The sequence below is a fragment of the Lissotriton vulgaris genome, chromosome 6, assembly GCF_964263255.1.
Source record: "Lissotriton vulgaris chromosome 6, aLisVul1.2, whole genome shotgun sequence".
Lineage (NCBI taxonomy): Eukaryota > Metazoa > Chordata > Amphibia > Caudata > Salamandridae > Lissotriton > Lissotriton vulgaris.
Window position 1 is genome coordinate 882603138 of NC_141694.1, and position 16572 is coordinate 882619709.

The 16572-nt window shown below is 41.2% G+C and overlaps 1 protein-coding gene across 1 annotated transcript in view; it reads right to left on the reverse strand.

Annotated features, from left to right (window-relative positions):
• The window catches only part of ESR1 (estrogen receptor 1), a 1430698-nt gene that overhangs the window by 257282 nt on the left and 1156844 nt on the right, over nucleotides 1-16572 (reverse strand). The gene's annotated exons all lie outside the window — the stretch shown is intronic.

Sequence of the window (16572 nt, forward strand, 5' to 3'; positions counted from 1 at the left end):
GCAGGGGGCTGTGTTGCAGAGAGGTGTACCAAGGGGCATAGCCTCCTTACACCTCTGCAATGCAGCCCCCTGGCGCATACTGGAGGTTCCAGGTGGGCCAGTTGGCCCCCAGGGGCCCCCAGTATGCAAGGGGGATTAGTTCCCCCTCTTCAAGCATGCACGGGGGCTGTGTTGCAGAGAGGTGTAAAAAGGGGCGTGGCTTCATTACACCTCTCTGCAATGCAGTCCCCTGGCGCATACTGGAGATTCCTGGTGGGCTTTCAGGTCTTATATAGTTAGGGATTAGCATTAAAAAAAACTTTGAAATTCACTGAAAAAAACATAGGTTTCAGGCCTTATATAGTTAGGAATTAGCATTTAAAAAACCTATGAAATTCACTGAAAAAACCATAGATTTCACACCAGTTACAGTTAGCTGGAAATGTTACTGACATAAAACCATTGAAATTCCCATGTTACAGTTAGTTGGACTCACTATAACTTGTGCGCCTGCAATGTACTGCTGATGACGTCACATATTACATCCCTCATGACATGGTCAGTGACATCACTCATGACATCACTGATGACACCATCCTTGTGACAGAGTGACAGACCTCCTTTCAGTGTAATGTAACCCTTGAAACACATATTCAAAAATAGAAACTAAAATTTAAAAAAAAATAGAGATACCCATACCAGTTACAACAACCAATTCAGTAATACCACCATCTATATACACATCCACTCATTCACCAACAGTTCTATATAGTCACTCATACATATATTCACTCATCATATCTAGTGAAACACCTATACATCCTGTTACACACCGACAGTCATCCAAAAGTTACTCACACACATAATCACACATGCAAATAAACTATTGAACTTCCATTTATTTGCATATACAGCTATACACACACTACCACCTTACTTCTAAGGAAACTTACACATACTTACTCTCTTAAACAATCACTTATAGAAACACATACTTATTTAAACAAGAACTCTTTCAATCTCTCACTCTCACATATACTCACTTATATACATCAATACTCACATATACTAGATTAAAACATATGTAGTTACTGATAAAGACACTAGTGATACAGTCATTCACTCACTAACACACACATATACACACTAATCCACCCATACAGTCCTGCACATATGCTGTCTTCAAAACACATACAAACAGTGAGTCGGTCATTGATGCATCTATGTGCTAAGTAACACCCCCACCAAACCATACAGACACTCATACTGATACTAAAAAAACATCTAATAACCCATATACACACACATGTAGCTACTCACCAACCCATGCAGCCACTTATACACAAAGTGAAACACTGATACAAACATTTAAATATTTAAACAATACTCGCTAATATATGTATTCACTAAGATACACTTAATAAGCCAGTTAACCAATCATTTAAAAAAAAAAAAACATCCATTAAGACACTTATTTAAGCATTTATTCTTCCATCGACCTTTACATATACATATATAAAACATATTTATTTTTCAGAAAGACACACATTCACTGGATGGTGTCATCAGTGATGTCATGAGTGATGTCACTGACCATGTCATGAGTGATGTAATATGTGACGTCATCAGCAGTGCATTGCAGGCGCACAAGTTATAGTGAGTCCAACTAACTATAACGTGGGAATTTCAATGGTTTTATGTCAGTAAAATTTCCAGCTAACTATAACTGGTGTCAAACCTATGGTTTTTTCAGTGAATATATATATATATACACACACTCATACGAAAATGGATATTGGTAATAGCCTATAATAAGGGTGTGTTATGCGTCTTTCAAATCTTTTAAGGAAAATCACTATTTATAAATTTGACACACATAATTCTAGTCCACGTGTATAACCCATTTTATATCTGAACAACAAGAGAGGAAAGGGTCAGATTGTCACTCTTACACCCCTTAGGTCAAATGTATTAAACAACAAAAGAGTAACCAAATAGACTAGTGGCTAAGATATAAGTTTTGTTACCACAACCAAATGAAAAGTGGGTGAAATTAGTCAGAATCACTGTGAAAATGAACCCTCATGCACCAACAAAGTCAGTGACCAGTTTCATCATTGGGTTCTTGTTGTAGGAAAGTGCATTAGTGCCCTGTTGTGAAATGAGCGAATTAAAAGAAAATGTAACTGTTCCCTAACCAACCTTTTTTAATAAAGGGACAGTTGACCTTCACTAAAAACAAAGAGAATACGGACAACAGATTGTTAAGTCAATTTGAACCAAAGTGTCCTAAAAAGATAGTAACGTGGTCAACATGTTTCTGCTTTCATGAGCTCATTCCGCTCAGCATTCGTCAGGACCATACATACCCCAGCTTCTGGTCCGCGCACCCTAAAGCGCAGACTCTGAGTTGGGGAGGAAAAAATGTGTTTCAACAAAAACACAGAATTCCCTTGGAGAACCCTCCTTCAGATAAGGGGTCTTCAATCTGAAAGAGACAAAAAATAATCTGACATAGCCATTATCGTAGTTAAAACTTCAACACATAGCCATCCATTTGGATGGCTATGTGTTGAAGTTGTAACCACAGGAATTACGTGAGTTTGTTGAAACATATTTTTTCTTCCCCAAATCAGAGTTTGTGCTTTAGGGTACGCGGACCAGAAGCTGGGGTATGTATGGTCCTGACGAATGCTGAGCAAAATGAGCTCGTGAAAGCAGAAACATGTTGACCACGTTACTATCTTTATAGGACACTTTGGTTCAAATTGACTTAAACATCTGTTGTCCGTATTCACTTTGTTTTTAGTGAAGGTGAACTGTCCATTTATTAAAATATTTTGGTTAGGGAACAGTTACATTTTCTTTTAATTCACTCATTTACAACAGGGCACTAATGCACTTGCCTACAACAAGAACCCAATGATGAAACTGGTCACTGACTTTGTTGGTGCCTGAGGGTTCATTTTCATAGTGATTCTGACTAATTTCACCCACTTTTCATTTGGTTGTGGTAACAAAACTTATATCTGAGCCACTAGTCTATTTGGTTACTCTTTTGTTGTTTAACCCATTTTATAAACACACGATCACTGTGGAAACATGTGAACCAACTTTACAATAAAATAAAAAATACACTTTGATGGCATGGGTTACATCTGAACTAAAACATAATCTCTAATGACAGACTACATAAAAAGAAATCCAAATGATATAACTACCCTAAGTCCCCAGCTCACCTCACAAATTCCGGTATTTACAGAGGTGTCAATTATTCTACCAGATTATTATGTTTTCTCGAGTATACATTACAGCCTTGAACATCCTACTCTCACTGACATTACATGAGCACCACACCTGGTGCTGTTGGCCCTACTTTACGTTCTCCTCTGTTAGGATGTGTACCAAGCACTCGAGAGTGGATTCCTAGTTACATATCAAGACATTCTGAAGGCTAAAACACACCTACCGACTTCGCCTAGTGGCAATATTGCCTTTCCTCCCAAGCGATTTGGTGATTGATTATGATGAGATACCGAGTTATTCTGCAATGTAATGTCACCTAAGTGCATTCACAGTATAACCCCATTGCAGCCACAAACCAAGCGCATAGGAATGGCATCAAATTTCAGCTACCTAAAATGTTATTATAACATTGGAGGATATCATTAACCTTGCATTAACTCTTTAATGTCCGCTCTCAGCAGCACAAAGTTTAAAGATCCCAAATGCAACTAAGAGCGCTCTCAGTCCATTATATCAAGCCATCGTTCCTCCACCTAAGATTTCTGTACGACCTTATATCTGCCAATATATTATTACTGAAATAGCCCAATGCTGCTCTCTCTGCTTTTGCTTTCTTCTGTTTCTCCTATAGTGTTAGGTAGCACTGATAGCAATTAAAAAAAATAATAATAACAAAAAGTGGTTTTATTTACGCTTCCAATGTAATGCTCTCTTTAGACTCCCCAAGCCCGCGTTTTTATCCTGTTTAAAACACTGTAGCAGTACTATCTGTTGTACCATGAGTCAAGCTGTGGAGTTATCCTCAGAATCCTCACGGCTCCCTGCACAGCACAAATGCAGGCAGGCTCATCTCTGGCCATCCGCACATGGTGCACTCACGACCCACCAGACCTGGGAAGCAATTTGTGGATACAATAAATAGTGGCGTCAAGACTCTATGAATGGCAACTTAACTCTCAAACGTCAGTATTTAAAGGGATGGACTCGTTGTTTGAGGAAGGTGATCCCACAAAACTCAAAATGTTAGTGGGATGAGGGGGCAGTGGATGAGAAGGCTGAATACCTTGAAGCCTGAGGGATATCTAACAGCTTCAAGTGGCGAATATACACCAACCTGTCGGTCGGCGGTTCCCGGTCACCCTTTGGCGAAATCTAGCGCTCTCTTGGTGTCCTTCTTTTGGAAGAACTTTAGGGAAAGGTAGCTCTTCTTGGTGAGACTTCCACTCTTGGCAAGGGGAGGCGCACTGCTGGCATTGCTGGGGGGCACCACTCCAGGCATGATGTTTCAAAGGAACACAAACAGAGCTCACAAGCCAGATATGAACGATCGGGGGAGGCTCAGAGGCCGCAGGTGGTGGAGCGCAAGCGAGCAGCGCAAGCTACCATTCCACAAGCTTGCTCAGAATCTCCCGGGGGTCGCAGCATTTGAACAACTGCCTCTTTTCTTTGGAGAAGTGTTTAACAAACACACAGATTTCGAATCCAAAGATGCTTAACAGAGTTCCACAAACAAGGGTTTTGGAGTTCACTAAATTTGAAGCAGGTCCAAACAAGCATTGGCAATGCAATAGGACACGCATTTACGCAAGACCTATTGCATTGCACATGAGAATGCGTGTGGGCACGAATGGAGGAATGAGAAGGCAAGGGACTGTGGGAGGGGGGGGCAGGGAAGAAAGTAGTTTGTGCAGTAAAGAGGCTAGTAACCATGGAAGGACACAAATGACGTCATGGCAGTCACAAGGAGGGACTAACAAGCCTACAACCAATCAGAAGGCAGCATTTAATACACAAGCCTATGAAAATGATGGACAGAGAGTGGCCAGAGCTTCCATGAAGCTTCCATGCTATACTGAATATTCCATGCCTCTCAAAGCGAGCATCGCATGCGCTGCAACGCTAGGCTTGACCTAAAAATGTATTTGATCTTCGGCAATGTAACCTTCTGTTTGCTCACTTTTTGAGAATATGCAAAGACTGGAACTTAATAATGAGAGAGGATTCTTTATTCAATAACAAAAAAGTCTGTATTCCTTCTCAACATGGCTTTTCTTCCTTTGTTTAGTTTTAACTATCAGTCACAGATCATCAAAGACGCTTCAGACTACATTTTAAACTGCTTTCACCTTATGCTTACTGTTCAAACTTTAAAGTACATATCGATCAGGGGAGAAAATATCAGCTTTAGGTGTTTTTCTTCATTTTCATATTGGCAAGGGCATTAAAATACTGGGAATGCTGGTTAAAAAAACAAGCAGGTGGCAAACATTGCCATATCAGGAGTTCTGGCCTTTGGGCCATTTTATTTCACTTCTCCCGCCCGCCAAAATCTAGTGCTTCTAGTTTTCACCAATGTTTCTGGCTCTATGAGCTTTAAACTACATAATTTATCAAACATTTCTCTTAAAATGAGCCCTATGAGACTAGCCAAATGCTGTTTCGTGAACGGGCATGACCCAGGAATGTGGGCCCCTTTTTTGGGAGTGCCTGGGCTGAATTGTGATCCCAATCTGATCCTGCGCTAAATGACCCCACCATGTAACCTAACAGTGTAACTAACCTCATCCTACCATAATGCACTTCTGCAGTTGTGACCTTTAACTTCTCATACATGGTATTACTGTATCTATTCACATCTAACTAAATTAACTTCCTTTAGCGTAACCGTTCACTTCCTGCCTTGTCCAGGTGCGAGCTTTTTCAGACCCTCCCTTGCAGCCTGGTTCGCTGATGCCAACAATAACATTAGCGAAACCCATGCAAACTTCTTACCTAAACACCAAATGTACTTGTCTCATCAAAGTGACGACAAAACAACACATTGTTCCCTAAGCAACCTGTACCATCCAAAAGCACCCCTCGGGGCCTGCATCCACTTAACCATGGATTTCTCCCAAGTCTGTAGAAATTATTTGGAGAGAGTAGGAGGGACAAAAATGTTCTCCTTAGCCTACTACCCTGCCAGCCACCAGGTCACCTACCATATAATGGTGGCAATGTAGCCTAATTAAACTGGGTATATCCTTGTGTTTCACCCTCCTAATGCATAAAACCCAAAAATCCTATTGGCAGTCGCTCGGACTGTTCCACCTCCCCCCATCATCCGGGAGCATACTTCCCCCTGGTCAGCTGCCTCACAAACCTCTATTGTTCCCCTAAATAAAAATACAGTAAGGACCAACATTCTAGTTAAAAAAATCTTGCAACAATGATATTACTAAAAGTCAGACTTCCATTGGATATATTTGTTGCTCCTTTTCTGTGCTGTGTGTTTTTCCCAGAACATTTTTGGGTGACTAAGAATGTTTGTGGCAAAGTTTGAGAAAGTTCCATCTTCATAAGGCACACATGGCCTACTGGACCTTGCGTGAAATAATGAAAGTGCGCTTGTTCAAACTAAACAAAGCGCATGCCCTTTTATTAGCAGCCCTGACCTCACACCTTGGTGAAACGAAATCTAACATAACTGCAGGACCAGCTGCCATCATCTCTACATCCACAAGGCCGAACTAGACAAAAAAAGGAGCCCTAACAAAAATTAGACTAGACCCTCACTACAGGAAACCGCTAGAATGATACCATGCATGCATGCAAACATTTGGAAGAATGAAAGAGAAAGATTTCGAAAAATATATATGAAGAATTTGTTTTACGGATTGACGTAGAAGGAATTTTATGTATAAGAAGGCTAATATAAAAGTATTTTAATTTAAAAATCTGGAGTTTCTTTCTTGAAACGGGTGTTGACATGTTGCCTTAGAGTCATGGTTGGGTGATAGTAGCCCAATTTTCCCTGAAAGAACCCCTCTATCCTTGCAGCCCTCTGGAAAAGTACCAGGGTGGCAAAATAACCAGTAGAACCCAGCATATCAGGTCATGTCATTGTGATCCTTACTTGAAACAATATTCTTATACAAAATATAGCATCAAGAAATAGTCTAACTGACAAACATGAACAGAAATCATTGTAATTGGATTCCCCCATTCAGTAGGCCCAGGTTTTTAACTTTTTGGATGACCCGATTTTAAACCTTTTACTGTGGGTCTGGTTTGCTACACGAGTGTCACCCACAGAAATCACATGGCAAATGGACTGCACATGTTTAAGCCACTGTCTGCTTTTAAGATAAGGCTGCTGCAGTACAGCTAGGGTAGGGGGCTCTTGGTTTGTTACATGTGAACACATGTACATATGCATGTACACATGTATGAAGGGTGCACGTGTAAGACTGCTGTCATGCAAAGCTTTGTAACTGCACACAGGTAGTCTGGCACATAGCGGACTCTGCAGTATTTGATATTGACCTAGGGTATGCTCTATAATGTTAGTGTATACTCCTGAAGAGGAAAAGGGTGGGCATGGAACTGCATCTGTAAACTACTTGTCACACTTCACCAGGGCTAGGGACAGTCCAGGCCCACTGAACAAATGAGGAAGCCCTGACAACTAGGAAGGGGCTTCTCCTTGATCCTTTGGTGGAAAAGGCCAAGGCAGTGATGACAGCCAGGGATGGAGCTGAGACCCCAGGAGCAAATTTGACCACTGACTCCAGGATGATGCCTCCTTAAACTGTCTTAGCATGCTGTACAGGAGGGTTGGGACAGGGGTAGACAGGGGTGGAAAGTTGATCTGGCACCCTAGGATTATCCATAGGTGCCTGGCTTCTAGAATCTTTCACCCTCCTTCAAAATTCCTGCACAAGGGGGAGACTCTCCTGGTTGATGTTGTTATGCTCTTCACTGCTGGACCCTGGGTCTGCCATGGACAACTGGAAGGAGGAGCACACTGTTCCCCAAAAAGGACTGATGACTCTGCCCCAGTGAACCCCAGAACCAGTGGGTCTCCCCAATGCCCCCTTAAACCATCTAAAACCAGTTGGGGAAAGCCTTGGACTTCTGCACTCAGAGACAAAGTCAAGGAGGAAAACTGTTGTGGGTAGCCAGGAGAACTAGCTCCCAGTAGAGTAGACCACTTTGAAGGTAAGGAGGTCTGCTGAAACTTCTCCTGGTGACTAGAGGTCACCAACAGGAGTAAAAGGAGCCAAAGATCATCAAAATCAGCTCGATGGGCCCTAGTTATAGTATTTTGATGTTTGGCAACCTTTTGCCTTTTTACCAAGCGGATATCAGGATCATAGGGCCTCATTTGCAATGTAGCTGCGCCACTGGAGTGTCACTTTTTGTGAAACTCTAGTGGCGCTGGGTCTTACTCTATATTTACCAGGCAGCACTAAGCAACTTTTGCACAGCTTCAGCAGGAAGTTATAGTTATGAACTAGTCTCCATAGGAAAATCATTTTTTGACTTGCCTATAACTTTAGTGTTGTCTGACCAATCTACATAATATTTTCCCCAAGAAGTGTCAAAGTAGGTTCTGTGTGTCATGGAAAGTTCGGGGTGATCATTGCAGTGGGGACTGAGAAAGAGAGGCTTGAAATAAGGGTGCGTTTGTAATGTTAATTTCAATAGGAACGTGTTGTCAAACCTCGAGCCCGAACTGCTGGACAAAATCACACCAAATTTGGCAGAAGTTAGATGTTGTTACACAAATTGTGATTTTTGTTAGTTGGTGCAATTCCTGTCAGTAGTTTTTGAGAAATGGAAGTTGAAAATTGTAGTGATATCTCTGGTTGTGAATATTTTGCAACGATTTTGCAAATAATTGCGACTGAGTGCGCTAACAGGAATGCTGTGATTGGCTAGACGCATCCTATTCAGAAGGCTGCGATCTTCATTTTATCTATCAGGAACTGTTCTCTGGGCTAAACCTTTCTGTGAAAGCAAACATAAGGGATCAGTGTCGAGATACTCTGACCCCTTGTTTCAGAAATGTAAGTGTTAGTGACACAAGTTATGTGTCCAAAATTGATTTTTTTTTTATCGTGCGTGATGTTCGCGGCAACGCTGCGATTGCCAGTGCAGCCTCCGTGTACCATCAAGGGGGCGTCATTACTATCGTGGCGACAACGCGAAAATTGGTGGAAATATTAAAAAATATCAGTGAATCATTAAAACACATTGTATTATATTGAGATTCTGATGAATGTTTTTATAGAGTAATTTAGATAGTTATGTATCAAGTGTGATGTTTAGAATGAATTATATAGTTATCATTTTTCAATGTGATGGTGGCTATTGAATTCCTGCTTTTGCTTTCCACCGTCATCACGATCTCCGGTCTTGCAGCAAAAATGTTAAATCGGTTTTAGAGACTGTTGATTTAGAGATACGCTAGAAAAGCATGAGTTTCAAGTGTACAGTAATAAAACCCTAGTGTTTGAAATACTATATTATGAGTGCATATATGTGTTTATGTGTTTTTCACTTTATGGAAAAGGCACAATAGTCGTGGTTTACGGTGTTGTTGCGACTTCCCGAATAATCGCGAAAACGGAAAACAGGACTTATAATTTTAAAGAAGCTTAGTACAAAAACATGATTTTGAACATGTTTTTAAAGACGTATGTATATAGTAATATGTGTAGCACAATGTTTACAATTGATTTTTTTTGTTAATATTTTTTGATGTGCTGGTGGCGGTTAAATGTCTGCTTTTCTTTTGCGATTTCGCAGCATATTCACGGCAATGGCGTTGTTGTCATGAAGTAACCCTAAAACTAAAAAAATAAGATCTTTAGAAAGAAAATTAACAATATTTTGGGTACTAGGGTGGCTCTAACAGGAGCCTTCGTGTTGACTGTGTGTTTATGACAGCAACACATAAAACCAGATGCAGAGTTTCAGTTTACTTAGAAACACCATGTTGCCATCGTCTGTAAAGTGCACTCCCCCATTTCTATAAACACCCTGGTTCCTTCGTCTGTAAAGTGCACTGGATGATTTCTATAAATTCCATGCATGTCAAAATGCAGATTGTTGTTATAGATACAGCCCATGCGATGGTCGCTGAGGAATGCAGAAACTGTTTTATTAACATGTTTCCTGGCTTTGTTAATCTGTGAGTAGATGCACTCATTAACCCATATAGCCACCAACTCAGTAACTCATACATCCATGCAGGCAGTAACACACACCCTCACCCACCCACACCGACAATCATACACCCATACATGACACTCAGACAACCAATGAATCACACATAAAGCCATTCACATTCCCACTCACAAGCCCATACCGCTACTTAGATACCAACTGACAGACTGATTCAGACATTCAGACAACCTAGTCACTCACCCATACGTTTACTGAGACACCTAATCACAGTAAGTCATGCACCCGGTGAATCATCCATACAGACAATCATACACTCTGTGATTCATCAGTTCACCTTGGTATATATATTTCACACTCATAAGCTGTTTAAAAACTGTCATATTCACTTGATGATGTCATCAGTGATGCAATCAGTGATGTCATTTGAGATGTCATCAGTGATGTCACTGACCATGTCATAAGTGATGTAATATATGTGGGCATAAGCAGTGCATTGTGGGGGTGAGAGTTATAGTTAGCTCAGCTAACTATAACTGCTGAATACCACTGGTTTTGTATGGGTGGAACTTAAGCCTAACTATAACTTCTCTGTAACCTTTTTCAATGAATTTAAGTTTTTTTAAAATTCCATTTCCTAACTGTCGTCATGACAGAGAACCCACCAATGAGGATGGAGGTTCTCGCATTTAAAATGTACCGGATCGACTGTGTGTGTTGTATCCTAATCAAAGCATATATATAAATCCCAAAAAATAAGATCAAAACATCAAACAAATACTTTTGAGCTTATAAAAAGAAAACAAACTGAACAATAATACTGCACCAACGATAATATTGCAGAGACATTAAAACAATTCATAGAGCTCAAATATAATAGTTACAATCATGTCCCAACTTCTGGTTACTAAAGAGTAGCTAAAGCCTTATAGCCCTTGGGAAAAGGTTAGAGACATTTGTATATGTCCATTCATATTAGGTATCAATATGTAAAAAGTTAAATCCATGTTTCATTAGATCTTGATGTTGGTCAAAACTACAGGCACCAAATAGTGTAGAACTTTCACAATTGAGCAGATCAACTGAGCTAGTAAGCAAGAGAAGCAGCACCCAACTCTGAAGGCAGTCTCTTTTTCTCTCCACTTCCCGCTCCCCCCCCTGCTAATACGGTACAATGAGAGATTACTGGGAATTTCAGCCTAGGTAGTGGTAGAGAGCATTGAGACTACTTTCTACTCCTGTGGACATAGCTTAATTCAGATATTCCTGACAGAGAAGCGCATCGAGCTCCGCTGCATTTCCTAAAGTTTCCCCCTGGGGTGGGCTAGGCCCCGGGGGTCGGTGCAAGGTTAACTCTTTCATTTTTTTTCTAGGGAGGGGTCATGTCTGGGGCCCTGTCCCTAGATTCTCCCTTGGCCCAGGGGCCCCACCCAGTGGACCGCATATGCAGAAAAGGGGGTGGGGACGCCATAATGATCCCCGAAGACTAGGGGAAAAGGAGAGCACTGTTGCACCCCTCGTCAGTGTGGGTGTGCAGGTCCCAGCTCCTCATGCCCATGTCTGGGAGGAGTGGGATAGCCACCCATCAGCAACAACCTGCCTGCACGGAGTGGGCAGAGGAATACAAAGCTGTCGACTCCCATGCTCATACTTGGAAGTGCGGTTCGCACAGTAGCTGGAGGGCAGTCAAGTGTGGACTCTCTCCATTGCTTTCAACATTGTGGAGGCGCATGGGGTGCCTGGGTGGGACTTGGCAACCCTCAAAGAAAAGGAAAGGAACACAGTGGGAGAGCCACTCATCAAATATGCACAAACTCCCTGAGTGCCCCATAATGCCCTGCTTGTCTTTGCACAGCTTCATGTTTGGCAGACATGGTTGCACAATGGTGGAAGGGGCACCCCCAACAGTACAAGGAAAGTGTGGAAGCTGCAGAAGGGCGGCAGCACCACGCCAAAGGGATTTTACCAAAGAACTGACCCTAAGTTTGCGGGGTCAAGAAACCCATGACCCTTGTATGATTTTTTACTCAATGTTTTAAAGCATATCCAATGTTGGAGCTTTTGTTCCACAACTGGGCATGCAATGTTCTCTAGGGGCCTTTTTTATGGCTGCATTTAATGTAACTGGATGTGTTTGAGATAGATAGATGGTGTGTGGTGCCCTCTAGGTGCTGTTTTTATGGTTGCGTTTACATTATTTCCAAGAATATACAAAGCACAGTCATATGTTATGCACATTTTAAATTGCTTTGTTGATATGATAATGTTAATAATGGTTACAGATCAACGTGATTATGATTTATTAAAATTCTTAAGTGCAAGTAGACATGATTATTATTGATGATCATGTATACAATGAAATGTATATCTTCAACATGTGACTTGTCAATTTTAAACATTTGACCAAGCCAATAGACTTACTGTACATGTTTGTATGACACTTTAGGGGGTCAAAGTTGATTATACAATGTCGTCTATGGTATTTTCTATTTGCCTAATGTATATACCAGTAGATTACTGCTTGTATTTAGTAGTGTGTGAGTGACATTTTATTTTTCCTTTTATAAAGAATAAAACACTAACTGGGCATTCCTTTATTGAGTGTCATTATTGCGTACTAGCAAATGGTGATTACTAGTCCATGCCACAATCCCAGAGTAGGCCTTGGACTTCCCAGCTTCACTAGCCTAAGAGATTCAAGTGCTACAATGGGGTACTTGGTTTCCAGTAAGGAAAAAACGGGGACCTATTACTTGTGCAGGCCACACAATTAATAACCCAATTTACTATAGAAATCAGCTATGTCAATGAACATGAGGCAATGGCTTAATATTAAACTCCTGAAATAGTGGAGAGGGCTGTGGGTAAGCTCTCTAAATATCTCAATCACCTATTTCAGCTCTGTTTGAAAACGGCGTATATGGTGACTATGTATCAGTTAGACTGTTTCTGCTTATCTTGGAAATAGAATTTAGTGAGTCCTTTGATTCAACACGAAAGAGGATCTCACATAAATGGATACATTTAATCCACGCACCTAGTCATGACATTTTTGCAACAGGATCAATAGTTTGAAAAGTGCTTCGAAATTGCACCGGCAATGTCGCTACCTAGGAGGACTCTCACCTGAAGAGAAGGTGATTGGATTCCAAGTTGTATGGGTAAGGATAGCGTTTCCTGTCTTCCCATCAGCATTAATGCTGGAGTAGCATGGTGCTCATTGCAATATCGTAATAAAAAACAGATATTTGCCTCACTGAGGATCATATTTACAAACACCTAACGCCAACGGAGCGTTACTTTTTCTTTCGCTCCGGTGGCGTTGCTCTCAACCAAATATTTACAAGGTGGCACTAAGCCATTTAACATGGGTTAACACCACCTTGTAAATATGCCCCTGGTAAAGGGGCAGGCAATGGGTGTTGCTAAGGGCGGTCGGCCGCAAAAGCCATTGCTTTTTGACACTGCCCCACATTTACAAGGTATGGGCCAGCGTCGAAAATAAGACCAGGAAATACCTGGTCATAAACAGGTGATACAAGCAGAAATGTTTTATTTCGCCTCATAATTTACTCTTTCCAGGTGTGCTGCATTCTGCAGCACACATAGAAACAGCTATTTGACTGTAAAGATTGTTTATATGCAGCAGGTGCCCCTTACTGCACATAAACAATAACCCCTGCAACGCAGTCACCCGTGCAACATGGTAATAGGCAGCTTTTTTATGGCCAGCGCTAGGGGGTGTGCCGTACTTTTGTGAATAAGGCGCACCCCTGTGTTTAAAAAATGTCAGAGCCCAGCATTGGCAATTTTGGAGTAACACTGTTCTTCGACATTTTAATTCAAACAATCCCCTCAGTATTGTCATATCACAGCTCTGCATGTCTTAGAACAATGATGCATGTTTGCATGAACCTCCCTAATTCAATACAAACAGTTGGGTAGCTAGAGTTGTGTTAATGCACACTAAGCCCTAAATTATTCGGTAACATCAAAAGTTCATCGTGGGTGCTCTAAAAGGTTTTTTAACTTATATTTTACTCGGTAAATACAGGGAACCTTGGGGCATATTACCAACCAATAGCGATAATTATCGCTATTGCTTGGTTAGAGACAAAAATTTACCGCTGAGCTGCGGCGATTTTTATCGCAGATTACCAAGGTTTATCGCAAATGCGATAAAAATCGCCCGCAATGCATGAATATCGCTGAAAAGTCAGCGATATTCATGCATTACCGAGCTAATGCTCTTAGCCATGTTATCCACCTCCCATTGGATAACATGGCTAAGAACTGCTCAGGGCAGGTGTTAGCTTTTGGAGATATTCGCGCTTAGCGCGAATATCTCCAAAAGTTGGTAATAGGAGATAGCGATGTTAGCGACTGTTTCCAGTCACTTTGCATGTCATTAGTAATAAATATCACTGACATGCAAAGTGGGGCCCAAGATGGTCGCTATCTCCTACTAGCTGTCGCTAACTGGTGTTAGCGACAGCTAGGTAATAGGGAGATCATTTTATCTCCGCTTTCTTGGCTTTGAAAGCCAAAAAAGCGGAGATAAACCCCCTTGATAATATGCCCTCTTGCTATTAATTAGAACGAGGCAACTATTCTTGGTAGAAACAACGTTACAAACGGCACCTGCACACAAAACAATCTTTGTAAGTTGATTCATACAAATAATCGGTTTAGAGAGATTAAGTTCTGATTTTTTAAATAACTTTACCTACCCGTCTTTAATTTTATCCTTTAACTAGACTTCCGGTTTGGGCTGGTTTAATTACCCAGTACAGGTCCATTACTCCACCCCTTTGTTCTCTCTCTTTTTGCAGTTAAAACTTTGAATTTGATATATCCTGTTTGCAGTTATACAACCCATCTCAATAAGAATCTTCTCTTCTTGTTCTAATGTACTTATAAGTTCCTGTTGAATATTGGTGCACAATGGACTTGTTGAAGATAATGACTAGACATGTATTTCTGGAAAGCGTGGAATTACAAAACACTTTGGGGCATATTTATCAATGGTTTTGTGTTGCCCTTGTGCTATGCAAGGAGGCGCAGGGTGACACAAAGTCCATAAAGAGATTTGCCAAGCCACACAATGCTACCTTGTGGCCATGCGTAGCTTGGTAAATATGGAGTAATTAAAGGCACTGCCTTGCCTTACCATGCCACAGGGAGACGATTCATCGGTGAAGAGTGGGGGTTCCAGCACATCCACCTATGGTTTCTAGTGCATTCCCAGATTTACCATTACTTGTGCTCTCGAAAAGCGCCCCTAGTATATTCTGTCACATGGAACTTGGCCTAGAATTGATAGAAGACTGTATAGTCAGTGCCCCTTTGCTCCTATGGGCTAAGATATGGACCACAGATGATTTAAAAAAAATTCATGATGTTATCAAAGACTGCCTAAAATCTGACAATGTTTTAAAGATTCCATGGTTTTAATATTTAAGGAGGACATACCATGAGATGTGTCTGGAATACTTTTTTCGAAAACCCAGAAGGAATTCCCCTGAATGCCAAAAATATTATTTAGGATGCAAACTGCTCCAGGGGCAATAGGCTTGTCACTCACCAACATGATGATATGGGAGACCCATGTCTGCTTCCTGCCACTGCACCATAGTATCTATATTTCTCTATTAGGTCCCAGTTCCACTTTTATCTAGCCAGGTTCCATTTACGCATTGTGCACTTTTTGCTGGCATTTCCCCACCAAGGAGGGTGGTCAAACAAGCTTGTGCCCTGCCCATGTGACAATGCCTCTGTTCAAAGCACTATGCACTTTGTATTAATTTGGACTTTGTATAAATCAGAAAGACAAGATTTCTGCTCCCATTACTTAGGAATATTCGCCCTTGTTCGTATATTGATGGTTTTAACTTTTTACTGTCACTGGCTATGGCTGCAATCTGTATTGCAGTAGCTAATTATATAAGGGGTTCCATTGTGATCATAAAGCGCTATCTTTTAACCTTTTATTGTGAATTTTGTATGCTTTGTATTTTAATTTTTTTATCTGTAAATCTTTTTATGGTTCTTTGAGGTGAAGTAAAGTTATTCTTGACCTGGCATCAGAATTCTACGCCTTCCCATGGGAGGCGTAATGAGGAGAAATATCTTTATTTCCCCCCGTTTGTTTCCTCTTCTATGTGTGCTAAATTCTGCAGCACATGTAGACAGAGGGAAAATCCTTTGAGGATGGTTTTTCTGCAGGAAGGTGTCTCTTTCTGCACAAGAACGATCCTTACTGTATTTCAGACACCCTTGCACCAGGGTGCAAGGGTGCCTGTTCTGGCACCAGGCAGCACTTTGTTCAACAGTGGAGGCAGAGGTCAGGAATGTGCCATATCTTGATAGATATGGCACATTCCTGATCTCTCCCTT